The sequence below is a fragment of the Struthio camelus genome, chromosome 9 (genome assembly GCF_040807025.1).
Source record: "Struthio camelus isolate bStrCam1 chromosome 9, bStrCam1.hap1, whole genome shotgun sequence".
NCBI classification, from domain to species: Eukaryota; Metazoa; Chordata; class Aves; order Struthioniformes; family Struthionidae; genus Struthio; species Struthio camelus.
In genome coordinates, this window is record NC_090950.1 from 10242974 (window position 1) to 10256087 (window position 13114).

Sequence of the window (13114 nt, forward strand, 5' to 3'; positions counted from 1 at the left end):
CTGAATTTTATCCATCCTTACGGATGGATAGGCACCTGCAAGCATACTATATCGGTGAGAATATTTTTAAAAATGTTTGTAGTACCTCTTCTCGAACTCTTCAGTGTAATCTTACTTGAGTGTCGAGAATCGGTAAACAGTGTTGAGATGAATATTAGCACTGTGTTGAGTTTATGTGTAAAGCTAGTAGAAATCTGAGGAAAAAATCAGTAGTATATAACGGTGTCGTAAAAAGGTTATAAAAAGAGGCCTGTGCATGAGAACAGGTTTTAAAACATTAATATCTTTAGTCTTTTTTTTAATGGCATAAACGCTGCGTATTTAAAGGCATATAGCAAAAGACATGGCCCCTTCTTTCCACTTGCTTCTCACGTAACACTTTGAAAATCATTTGAGCGTTGGCACTTTATATTTCAGCAGATCTTATTGTCTATAGGACTGATTTTTTTTTTTTTTCCTTTTTGCCAACATCAGAATTTTGGAGGAGTCTCATTTTTGGCAGGGTATAGTTGGGGGAGGGGGGACCAAAAAAGTGCAAAGAGAGGGATACAAATATTTTCCTGCATACAAACATTTGGCCTGTTCCACTAAAGAACTGACATCCGTAGGAACAGTTCCAGATTTTGTACTGACTTCATGCCAATTTCTGTAGAATTGGAATGTTTTTCCCACAAAATGGCGTAGGTATATTTAAAATATTTTAGGAAAGGTGGGTGTTTTACTGTTGTTTTCAGTGATGGCTTGTTTGCTGTTTTTATTTATGTCTTATGTGAATATGAAATTTGCATCATAATTCCGTTTTTAATGGGAAATGAATGCCAGGATGACCTTCTAAAAGAGGCAAAAGAGGGCCTGACAGGTCTTTGCCCTCTTTGTTCCATCAGTTAAGACTAAAGAGGGCAGAAAGGTACCTATTCTAAGTTTCCACTCTCTCAGCCATGGAAAAGTGGATTTTGCTATGCGCAAAAGAACAGGGAAGATGCTTGGAGGATCAAAACAATAAGAGGTGAAGAGCGTTTTTCATCTTATCCTGTCCCTGTTTGATTTTTAGGCACCCAAATACGTGTAAATGTTTTGATCTTACTAATATCTTGGTTGCGATCCTAGTTTGTAGGTGCCGTTTTTGAATCCTGTGTCATGAGTGAATCAGTTTGTCTTTTATGTTGAGTAAAATAAGAATGCTCTGCACACTTAGATTATTTTTGACTTAGATACATGCTATCTCCTTTGTTGTCCTTTTTTGCTGACAAAAATCATTCACTTTTGACTATGCTTGTTATTATTTGATCATAAGCCTTACAGCAGAATTGATGTCTTCCTTTGAAGAAGGTATAACTTTCAAAAAGGTTGGAAAGGGACTGAAATGTATCTTTCTTGCAACAGCTAGTAGAAAACAGATGTTCTCTTTCCTTCCGTTTCATCGCTTTGACCCCGAACTGGGAGAGAGTCTGAATAGATGGGGTTAAAAGAATGTTTAGGCCACAGTCTCAGGATCGGAAGGTGACAAGTATGAAAAGGAAAGTCATTGCCTTTTTTGCGGATGAAATGGGTGATGTGCACATTGAGGATATGTTCAGCAGTCTGCTGCTTAGTGTTGTTTTGTATCAGAGGAAAGCATTCAGCTAGATGCTTGCTGCTACAAAAAAGGTGGACTCTTGTTCTTATCTTTGCAGATGTGAAAGTTGTTATATGTTCAGAGAATGGCTTTCTCGGTTGAAATGTCTGCATCGCTACAATTAAGTACAATAAGTAGTCATTTAAGTTTATGAACTAAAAACAGGCACAGTTGTCAGCTTCCAAGAAGCAGACTTACCAAGCAGACCAAAAGCTTGATGTGGACGCTTCTTTGAAACAAACATTAAAAACTAAAAATGTGGCCGGTATCTACTTAAGCCTTTTTTTTTTTTTTTTTTCCTTAGCATATGTGACACTGGGTAAGGACAGAAGGCCCTGAAATGGGAAAACGTTCCTTTTTAAGGTAATGCAGTTCTCCACAAGGCCTCATCTCGTATGTTCACATCTTGCAAGACGAGGCTTTGCATTTCAGTATGTCTCCTTTTCTGAAGCAGTGCAGACAGTTGAACGTTTTTATTCTGAACTTGGCATCTTCCCATGTGCTATTTAGAAGTCACAGTATTATATCCATGAAAGCCTGTCTTGAAGCTGTACATGTAAGAATTTGGGAAATTGGATCAGGAGATGATAATAGGCTTTGGGTGATTTAAGAGAGAATGTCAGAACAGAACGTTGCAGAAGGATAATGTCCTCCCACTGCTGGGTAAATGTCTTAGCGTCCCCTTGGCATTCATAGGAAATAAACGTGGAGGCGAAGCTGAGACGTTTGTTTCCAACATGAGAGTCATTTATCCTGTTAAAGCATCCTATTCCAATGACTCTTATCTCCGTTATACCAAACAGTTCGCGATGGAAGATGCTGTCGTTCGATTTGATGGATGTTGATGTAGTGGAACGACAGGTGAACTTCATGCGACTTTTACGCAAAACGTGCATATGTACTTAGAATAGTAGAAGTGTTGTTTCCTAATTGCCTGGGATGTCGGGTTTGCCTTGTGCTCTTAGCCAGTGGAATTGCTTTGTTCATCAGAATACGGTACGTTTAAAATTTTGTCTTTTTGTCGCACTGACGTTTAAAAACATCTAAATTTTATCGTTTAACAAGGTGAACAAAGAAATACTTAACAGAATTGTCGAGTTTATCCTAGAAAGGGCTGTAATGGAGATGTCCTGTCACTTTTTATGCAGTAGCTGTTTTCAGTCGTTCGCAAATAGCATCACCCCTGACTTGCAGCTGAGGAATGGTAGCAGTTGGGGTTGCACTTCAGTCCCTGTGAGTTCTGAAGTGGATTTCACCGCTCGCTGTTGTCAAAGCTGGCGGAGTCACGTACAACTAAATAATGTTTAATGATCTCCCAGTCGTAGTGTGGTCTGAGGGCTTGTGTCGCTGATGTCTGCCTTCTGAGACGGTAGCTCAGCCTAACTTCTGTCCCAAGGTAAATCAGAGCGAGTCCTCTTGGGACACGTTTCTGGGCGCCTGGAAGAGAAGAGGTGATTGGGAACAGTCAGCATGGATTTACCAAGGGTAAATCATGTCTCACTAACCTGATGCGCTTCTGCGGTAAAATAACTGGATGCGTGGACGAGGAGAGCGCAGTGGATGTCGTTCACCTTGACTTTTAGCAAGGTTTTCAACGCTGTCTCTCACAATATTCCTGTATCCAAGTTGGAATGTTGCCGTCTGGGTGGATGGACAAATGGGTGGGCGTGGCCGCATGAATGAAGTGCACCCATCCTGGATTTGCGGAGTACACCGAGTTGGAGGAACTGAGCAATATGCTCAAGGGCAGGGCTGCTGTTCAGAGAGGTCTAGAGTCTGTGGTTTTATACTATGGATAGCTCTTAAAACGGCACATGTAATTCTGCATTAAACAAAAGAGGGATATCGTATGTAGAAGGTGACTACAGAACTTGGACAGTTTAATTTTTTTTATTTAAAGAATATGTTGTCGGATGGAAAGCCAGGCAGGCGCAAGCCTGCTGTACCACTCATTCAAGAAAACTAAGGCATCCTGCGGGATGCCTTCAAAGAAAAATACTGAGATTAAGTATTGGACATCTGAGATTTCTGCTTTGTATTTTAAAAGCCTTACCTGAAAAATTACATAAGATGGGTAATAAAAAAAAAAAAAATTATTAAGGAAGGCTGCTTTTCAGCATTCCAGGTAGCATACTGAAGGCAAGGCAACTTTAGAAAATAATCATTCAGTGAAAGCATATGGTGCTGCTTACCTTGTAATGTTCTCCTAATTAACGCAACATTAAAAGGAAGACTATTGAAATGTTAGGTAGTAATTTTAACTGTTAAAATGCTAATTACCGCAGTGTTAACAACTGCAGCGTGGGTAATACTCTTTCATTATTAGTTCCACATTTAGGATCAATTCATTCGCTTTCAAAGCGTTTACACCAATTTCCAGGCATTGTTTGGAAGTGAATATGCATAATGACTAATGAGCCGGCTACATAAGCGTTCATATAAAATCACTGTAGAGCATAGGGGAAAATGGAACATCCCTTTCCAGTTTAAGGCTATGGAATATAGGGAATTAGGGAAAATAAACTAGCCAAAATGTTGAAAATTAATTTACACTACGCTGTGTCACAGAAGCAGCATTGTTTCAACGGGAAGCACTGAATGCAAATGCAGTGACCGGGAGTTGAAGGGAGCCCACTTGTGACACTAATAAGTTGAGCAGGGTTTGCCATTTCAGGTGTACAGGGTTTTGGCCTGTTTAATCGCAAGGCTAATGTATGATTTAAGATGTTTTAAATTGGTTCTACAGAGAAAGAAAGAATAACCGTTTGTAACAATAAGAACCTGTCTGATACGTTTTTTGAGATGGTAATGACCATTCCCCTTAGGGATGGTGTGGGAGAGAAGGGAGACAGTTGAGGACTGGAGCTGTTACTGGGGTCCAAGCCTGCCTCTTTTATGAGGAAGCAAGAAAAATGCAGGCAAGGGGAGAGGAAAACAACGATAAAAGAAAAAAAATCATTTCTTTCTCATCCAGACTTTGACTCTAGTACTGGTGCTGGAGAAACCTGGGCTCAGCTCATGGTCTTACTAGCCGTTCTGTGACCTCATAAACTTGAATTAACATCGAACTGTTGAGGTCAGTGCTCTTGACTGCCTCGTTGGTCATAGGCTCAGAGCAGTGTTGTGAAAGATGGTCTTGGCTGGCTAAACCTGGCACTTGCTAACCAAAAGGAGATAGAGGAAGAAAGGGAAGTGAATAGGTGGAGAAAGAAAAGGGACAGAGTCCCTTTTTTGAAGTCTTTGACGTCAAAATTGTTCAGGGTGAATATATCATCTATTTATACTAGCTATTTTGATCAGGACAATAAAAGTTTAGGGCTATTATGATGTGTCTGAGGAGAGTGGGAATGACAGCTATGCTAATAAGACTTTCCAAAGGATTCCAGAAGACGTAATGGGTATAATCCTATATCCCATTTTTTTTAGCATTCTGTGGTCTAATACTGAACCTAAATTGAAAATACCAACTTCGGACTCCATGCTGTTCTTGCTTAACTTTTTTTTTTTGGTTGGTCTTTGGGGTTTTTTCCTGCGGTGCCTTGTTACTTTAGTTCATGATCTGCTCTTCTAGTTGATACGGTAATTTATGTGAATTTTAATAATTGTGAATATGTTTCTGTGATACTGACTGTTGCAAAGATTCCCGAGGAAAAGGTACTAGAGGGAAACACATGACTGAATGGGTTGAAACAGAAATACCAACTGTTTTTTTTTTTTTTTTTTTTTGGCTTATTTAAATTAGAAATGTTGATGTAGTACAGAACGGTAATAGTGGAGGAGAGCTGATACTGAAAATTAGTTGCACTTTGGGATTTTCTTTTTGGTCAGATTCCTGTGTTCTTCCAGTATAGACATCCTTGGGGTAGCACCTTGTCTTTTCAGTGGATAACGTGCGAGTAATAAATAAGAGGATGATCCTTGAGCTAATATCTATGGTGTCCCCTCCCCAGCCTCCTTGAAAGGCCCCAACGTGTCAGTTGCACTAAGCACTAGCTCCTTCTCACTTCTTGTTTTCTCAATGGTTGTCATTCTGCAGGATTAATCGTTTATTCTGGACTGCAGTGCCACTGAAGGGGAGACAATATTTAACAACCTTCTGCATCAGCAGTTTCATCTCTTGGGAGATTGCAGTTGATTTTGTTTTGCCTTTGATAGTGAAAATCTCAAGTGTACCTTTTCCTCCTGGCTTACGCAATAGGAGCACCTGCAGTCTGGGGAAATATTGGAGAAGTAGACGGAAGTTCTGTGGCACAATGCGTAATGGAGGCTGCCTTAAAATAAGCTCTGTTAACTAGCGTGGTCCAAAAAATTGTTTGTCAAGATTGTTTAAAACATACCCCTTCAAAACTGAGCCGTTTCCAAATTACGACCAAATTACTACTTACGAAACCAAAGTTTTGTCTGGGGGGAGAGAAGGGGAGGAAAAAAGTCTTCGTATGCCTGTTGTTTCTGTATGTGTTTCATAAGAGATAATTCTTGCTTATTTTTATCCACCCTGTCTTGGAGAACTGTCAGGGTAACCTATAGGTGTAAGAAACATAACGCTCACCTTTAAGGGATGAATTAATGTTTGACCTGAAACACCTTACAATTTTCTGTGATAGACTGCAACTTTCAGCTTATTATTTTAATAGATCAATAGGTACATTAATTCCAAGAGGAAGCCTAGACTCTCTGCCTGAAGTTAAATTTGCCAGTGTTTTTCATTAGCTTCATTCTCTCAGAAGGTTGAAGTTTCTTTAGGAGAATCAAAGACAGGGAAGTAATTCACTGGAGAAAAAAGCAAATGATGCAGAAAATGCCCAATATCAATTTCCTAAACAAGTCATAACTTCAATGCCAAGGATCTTGTTTCCGGCACTGACTCTTAATAACATGAGTATTCTAAGGCACTGATCAGGAGGCACATTTTACAAAATTGTGATTTAACTTAAAAAGATGACTGAGATAAATTAAACTTTGCTGAGCTATCTTGAAGAAAAAAGGACTTCCTTGAATGAAGTAACGTTGGCTGTACCATCACTTGCGTTTTTAAGGTTTTCTCAGCAAGATGGATGGCAATGTTTCAGGTGCTACAAATCTGTTTAGGGACGTTTCCAGTGTGGGGACGTATTTCATAGAATATGTGAGATTGGACAGGACGTTAAAAATAAAAACTAGTTAACGTGAAATGAATATCGCTTTATTGCCTCCACCTCAGCCACTTCAAACCTTCTTAATTGTTGAAGTACAGTGCCTCACATTTTGTGGCTCCAGCTGAAAAAGGGGGTTGCCATAATAGGTTGCGACTCAGTGGGTGAATGTAACAACACTGAAGCTTGTTTGTTTGAATGTTTGAATGCTGATTTGTTTGGAGATGAATGGAGGGCGTGTGTAAAGACAAAGGTAAGGTTTCATGTTGGCCTCGACCAAATTTTTTCTCGGCTTCCACAAACCTCACGTTTCAGTACCGTAAGAAGCCTGTGAAATTACAGTTCTGTTGTTGCGGAGGGTAATCTTGCGGAGAAACGGGTGTGTGTGCTGAATGGATGCAAAATACAGCCTTCACAATGCTTCGTTTCAAATGTGGCTGTAAAACTTTACAGATTGATGTTTTGGGAAACGGGTCGGTCTCTCTGCAGTGTACTTAGCCCGGAGATTGGGCTCTTTGAAAGCTCATTGATGAGACTGGCATATGACTAGTTATCTCTGAATATTTTGGTTCTGTGTCTAAAAGGAGTGAAATAGCTTTGAGGAATAGCTTTTTTCTCCTACGTTTTAGAAGATGTGCGTGCACATACGTTTAAAAATATGTCTCATCATTAATGTTCAAGTTAATACTCTCCCCTTCTTTCTTATACTGTGGTTCTAATGTCACTGAATCAGTGCGATTACAGATGAAAACTTGTGGTATGTTCAGCACTATTCACTGTAGTATCTGAAGTACTCGGCAGCCTCGTAGCCTTTTTAGCATTTATGGTTAACTTTGTGTGGCACTGATGAATGCACGCTAATTGCAGTTTATTGTTGGAGAGCTGAGACACAGGGCTTCCAGCTAACTTCTGATGATTGGACCTTCCTTTCTCTCTCTACAACAATGTGATCTAGTGCTCTGCTCATTTTCATTTTAAATTCTTCACTTGCTCCTGAAGCATCTCACAATGGATAACTTATTGGAGAGAAATCCAATTTTTTTTTGGTCCAACTAGGGATACTGCTGCAATTTTCTATATGCACAAATACCATTTATGTGTAGATTTCTTACAGTATAATGCAAATTGTGTATGCTGCAAGGCAATATTTAACATAGTTGGTATCACAGTGCAGCCCATCGGATGCAGTGATCCAAGGGCAAAAATGGTGTCTAGTGCAGCAACTCAGAAAAGTCTCTTCCACTGTTGCTCAGTTCTTGCCTTTTCTTTTCTGCTGCGTAACAGTTACTGGGATATGTTTGCTATAAAATCCCCTTCAGTTTAGAGTAAGCTAAACTCCTTGTTGTCATAAATAGAGGATGTTAATTTTGAGAAAGCTGCAGAATCTATTTGTTCTCCGGGCATAAATTTATTTGGTTCATTATATTAGATGATGTCTTTCTATAAACAGTGACTCGTACTCTTTTTTTTTTTTTAAATAATCATTCAATTAAAAAAAAAAAAATCCTCAGAAGGAGGGCCCATAGCTGAAGCCAGCAAATATTAGCTCGATGCATAAAGCAATATAATGTACTGGAAATAAGTATGTGCAGTACTTTTATGTTTACAGGTGAAGTTACTTATCAGATTAGTTTGTACTCCTTTTGTAGTTGCAAAATCTCTTATGAACGAGAAATGAATCTAAAAAAGATATTCTTCTAATTTCCTATGTGAATACAAAAAAAATTTTCTTTTTTAAAACATACCCTCTCCCAAATCTGGTTCTTTCTCTTAGTAGCTCATGCCGGTTTGACTTCAGAATTTCAGATATTGGTGAAATTAAGCATCGTCTTGACCTACCAACGCTCTCTTTAAAAAAAAAAAAAAAAAAAAAAAAAAACACCCATTGACTACATCAATAAAAGAAAAGCAAAACTGCTTTCACTTTTGCTTGCACTGTTTTGGAACGTGGCTTAAAGTTTGATCATATTTCAGTTGTGAAATATATTGAGTTTAGGCTTTATTTTTGAAGAGGCTATATGTTGAATCTTTTCTTCTAAGAGAAAGGCGTTCATAAATAGGCATTCTTCTTTTTGACCATCCAGTCAAAATACTAGTTTTCTAACTATAATAACGAAACTATAATAATTTTTTACATTCTCATTATTGCAAAATATTATTATGATGAAACGTGGTATTCAAGATACTAATCTCTTAGCATTGTAAGGGCAGCCATCCTGATGGAAATACATTACATCTGAAATATAAAAGGAAAACCGAAGTAAGGTTTTGGAAAATAATTCTAGTTAATGTACACACAACAGCAAATAACGTTCAGGCCTGTAAGTATGCATTCCACAGGAATATATAAGGACAAAGGGTAGCTAGTTGGATGAATTTGTAAGATGTGCTAGAGGGAAAGAATTTTCCTTGCCCTGAAGCTGAAAGGCAGACGCTGTTGACAGAAACTTCAGTTATTGACCTGCAGCTAATTAGCAGCTACCAAACTAGCCAAATAGTTTAGGAATGGAATTTTGGGGAAGAAAATTTTAAGTGGAGTCTGTAGCTCTCATTAAAAATAAGCGTGCTGTGTTTCACTGACCGTTTCTAGAAATACGTTATCTTAACAGTCAGCCTGATGTGGGTGTTTAACGCATTTCATCTTCAGTCTTTTTCGGTTATGTACACAGCGTATGCTTAAAGATAGACTTTAAATGAGAAAGGAGTAATTCTGGGGAAGAATTTGGGGATTGATTTTTTGGTGGGAAAAATGGGAAGAAAAGCAAAACCCAAAGGCAATGCCAAGACAGTACAGGGGCAGTTTGAGGTCTCACGCTCAGGTTAGGCAGCCATACCTTCAAAATCTGTTTTCTTGTGCAATTTCTTGATTTGCAAGACTATTTAAAATTTTTTGCATGTGTTTACTTCAAAATATTACTTATTTAGGTTAATGACTGTTCGAGAGTGGCCATTAAAAAGTTTATGTTTGAACGTGTGACGCAGATTATTATTGTGACGTCTATGTGTATAATTTTGCAGAAAAGCAGCAGAAGGAAATAGCAACAGCTACTGATGCGTATATACACGCAGGCACTCGCAAAGAATGTGTGAACAGTTCTCTTTTTTTTTTTCCCCCTCTCTTGCCTGAGCAGTGGTAGGGTTTAGCTGTGGTGATAAAGTGAGCCTGTGCCATGCAATCAATGTCTGTGTCTTGTGGACCTCGCATTTTCGTGTGTGTGTGTGTACACACTCTTACTTTTTGAAAGGAACAGATTTCTATGAAACCATCCAATAACTAAATAAGTGTGGGCCAAATTACGTACTGTGATGTGTCTGATGTTGAATGTGGCATCTGCATTCAGGCTCAAAAACTGTGGCGAAACATGGGTAATGGAGCGCTCTAAATAGCTCAACCAAAAATGAGGAAGTTAAATTTGTCGATATTGAATATTGGACTAAAGTCCATGGTGGAAAGTAAATGGTTTCTTAATGTTATGAAAGGACTAGGGGAGTCCGCTTCAAATCTATAATGTTCTTGAGGAAGAAATCACGATTCTTAACGTTTGCAAGTGGTTTCCCAAAGTCTTACTGGAGATCCCAACTGACAGCGTAGTATGCAAGGAGCTGATGCTTACTTCAGCGTTTTCGCCGTCGTATGAAAAATGGCACAAAGGAGGAGGAAGCAGCACAGAGCCCAAGAGCATGAAGGAAAAAGAAATTTCTTAATAACTTTTATTATTTTCTACCCAACAGCTAATATTTTTAAAGCAAAAACTCTTGGGGGAAAGAAATAATCTCATCTTGTGATGCACGTTCCTCAAATAGAACCTCGCTCTAGTAGGTCTTTTGCAAAACTAAAAAAATATATTACACTGGCATCGGGTAATTTTGATACAGATAATTTATAAGTGCATTAAAAATGAGACTAGAAAGAAACTATTGATCATACAGTAGAAAGATTGTGCAGAAATAATTGTGATCTGAGCTATATGCCTACTTGCTCGGTTGTAGAGAGAGGAAAGTTTGTTGGAATAGATGCCAAATAAATGGCTGTAGTAGTACTGTGAATTCCCTTCTCAGTGGCAATGTATAAGATTCCAGGAATCTGTCCTCACTGAAACTCCTGTTACATATGCACTGAACTCTGTAGAAAGTAATTGAGAAGAATAAAGGAACCAACTTTCTCATTAAAGTAAGTAGCTGTTGGAAAAATACTGTTTTCACCTTGGAGGAAATGCCAGTTTTTTTGTCCTGTCTTTTTAACCCAAAGAGCAGCAGCGTTAAAGAAGTAGTTATATATATTTTTTAATGGATTTACTTCCAGTTGTTTCAAAATGAAAAAGTTGATGGAGGTTAAGTCAGTGTCAGTGCCTGTATCAAGCAAGAGTTGCATTGTTTGCCTCCCCCCCTGTACCTGCCCTGAACTCGGGAGATGTTAGCAGCTCCGCCACAGAGCTGGGCCTGTTCTGCTGGGGACATCAGAGAACCATAGCGAACGGGATTGCGGGGTTTTTCATCGTTTTTACTGTATCCAGATCAATTTACTAGTCTCGGCTGAAATGGAGGCTTGCTAAGTTACAGTAAAATGCGGTAAAAAGACCTGCTTCTGCACGGCTTTGCACCTCCTCTTTCTGTTTAGGCAGATCTCTCCCCACTTGTGATTCTGCGCTAAATAGCAATAGCATTTTACATTTACCTTGCACGGACGAAAGTGACGATGCAGAGTAAATACCAGTGGGAGAAGCAGCTTTTTGTCATACTTAGGTTTTCCTGGCAAATAGGGCAGATGACTTGTATTTCCACACCTGTACGCCTGTGATGATGTCAGGTAACATAGTATTCAAGTTCATCTAGTGGAACGTGCTCCGTTTCTTGTTTATTTTTTTCCTCCTCTCAATACATCTTCCCTTTCCTGTCAATGTTAGTAAGAAAAATGGAGTTGTGAACTAAGCATTGCCTAAGAAATGAATTTATTTTGATTCCTCAGATGCAGTTAGCCTCAGGCCAGAAGCTCTCTGTTTCATTTTGGCTAGATCACAAGTTGCATCTACAAGCAGTAGTTTTTCCCCCATTTACTTAATTTCAAGGCGTTATTTAGCAATGCTTTTATTTCCCTGTTTCTGAATGTGTGGTGCAGCTATATAACATTTACAGTGCTTACAGCACTACTTTTAAACACATGGCAAAAGAATTTAGAAGTGACCGAAGTGTTCTTTGGGTAGCCACAGTGCAGGAGATGTCATAAGAGAGTGTCCCTATTTGAGAGACCAGGTTGCAGGGGCATCTGCCTAAGTAGGAATAAAAAAATTGAGGTAGTAACAGTTTTTCAAAGCAGGCTGTGTTTGAGAGTTTGGTATATGTAAATAGTTATGAACCATTACAATGTATGAGGGGGCTTTTTTTGTCCTATGTTTCTTAAATTAAACTGAAGCGCAATTCACAGTAACTCTTATAAAAATATTGTCTTGACAAGCGTATTGTAAAAAGTAGCGAAGATCTCTTAGCGGGGATCTCTTTTCAAGTTAAAATAAAGTGTACCAAGCTGCCCACTCACAGTGGGAAAGTCTCCGATTTTGTTCTACTGCAGTGCAAAATACTGTTTTGTTACAGTTATGGCTTCCTTGACTTACAAAACAAACACTTTAAAGACAACGTTTCTCAGAGAGCTGCTACCAGAACTGTGCATTAATAAGCATCTAAATTACATATCTTCCCATGTAGAACAAATTGGATTTCTTTTCATTAGTATCAAGGAAGCAGAAAACAAGTTGAAACCCAAGTGAATTAAATGAAAATTATTCACCGTTTCTTTTGCTCCTCTAAACCAGTCTTTATTCAATTAAACTGCTCATAAGCACGTACCCACTCTTCCAGTGGTGGTGACAGCAGCTGGTGGCAAAATTAAGTAGTTTCCGTACACATAGTATACAGTGGTTTCAAATCATGTGATACCCTAATTATGGCAAGTGTTCTTCTACGGTTTTTTTTTCAGCCTAAAGAAACCAACAATTAAATAAACAATAACAATTAAATAAAGAAACACCACCAACAAAAAGAAGCTAATGCTTCTGCAACGTTTTTCTCCTAGGCAGCTTTTTGAGACATTGTGGTGCAAACTTCCAAACAAGAAAGTCTGTTTCCTTCCTAGTTTATTGTTGTACTCAATTCTATTTCCAGATTAGGCTGCTAGGAAATAGCCTAAAATATTAGTCCCCAAAAAGAGTTTGGAGAAAGAAGCAAAGTAAATCACAAACAAGTTGATGACTTTTTTTTCTTTTCTTTGTTTAAGGAGTTTGGGGACTAAAAATCTCATAGTCCCCCAAATCCTTCCTTACTAACTGTGCTGCCTTTCCATTTAGAGCCTTATATTCTGTGCTGTCTTGACTGC

General features: G+C 38.6%; 1 protein-coding gene across 9 annotated transcripts in view; it reads left to right on the forward strand.

Moving 5' to 3' along the window:
- The window catches only part of CLSTN2 (calsyntenin 2), a 595520-nt gene that overhangs the window by 414124 nt on the left and 168282 nt on the right, over nt 1–13114 (forward strand). Inside the window, exon 1 of one of the 9 annotated variants that reach the window (XM_068954010.1) lies at nt 1925–1978. The exons of the other annotated variants lie outside the window; for them this stretch is intronic. The gene's annotated coding sequence lies outside the window, so the exon portion shown is untranslated. Of the gene's footprint in view, nt 1–1924; nt 1979–13114 lie in introns of those variants that run through there. 9 annotated transcript variants of the gene reach the window in all.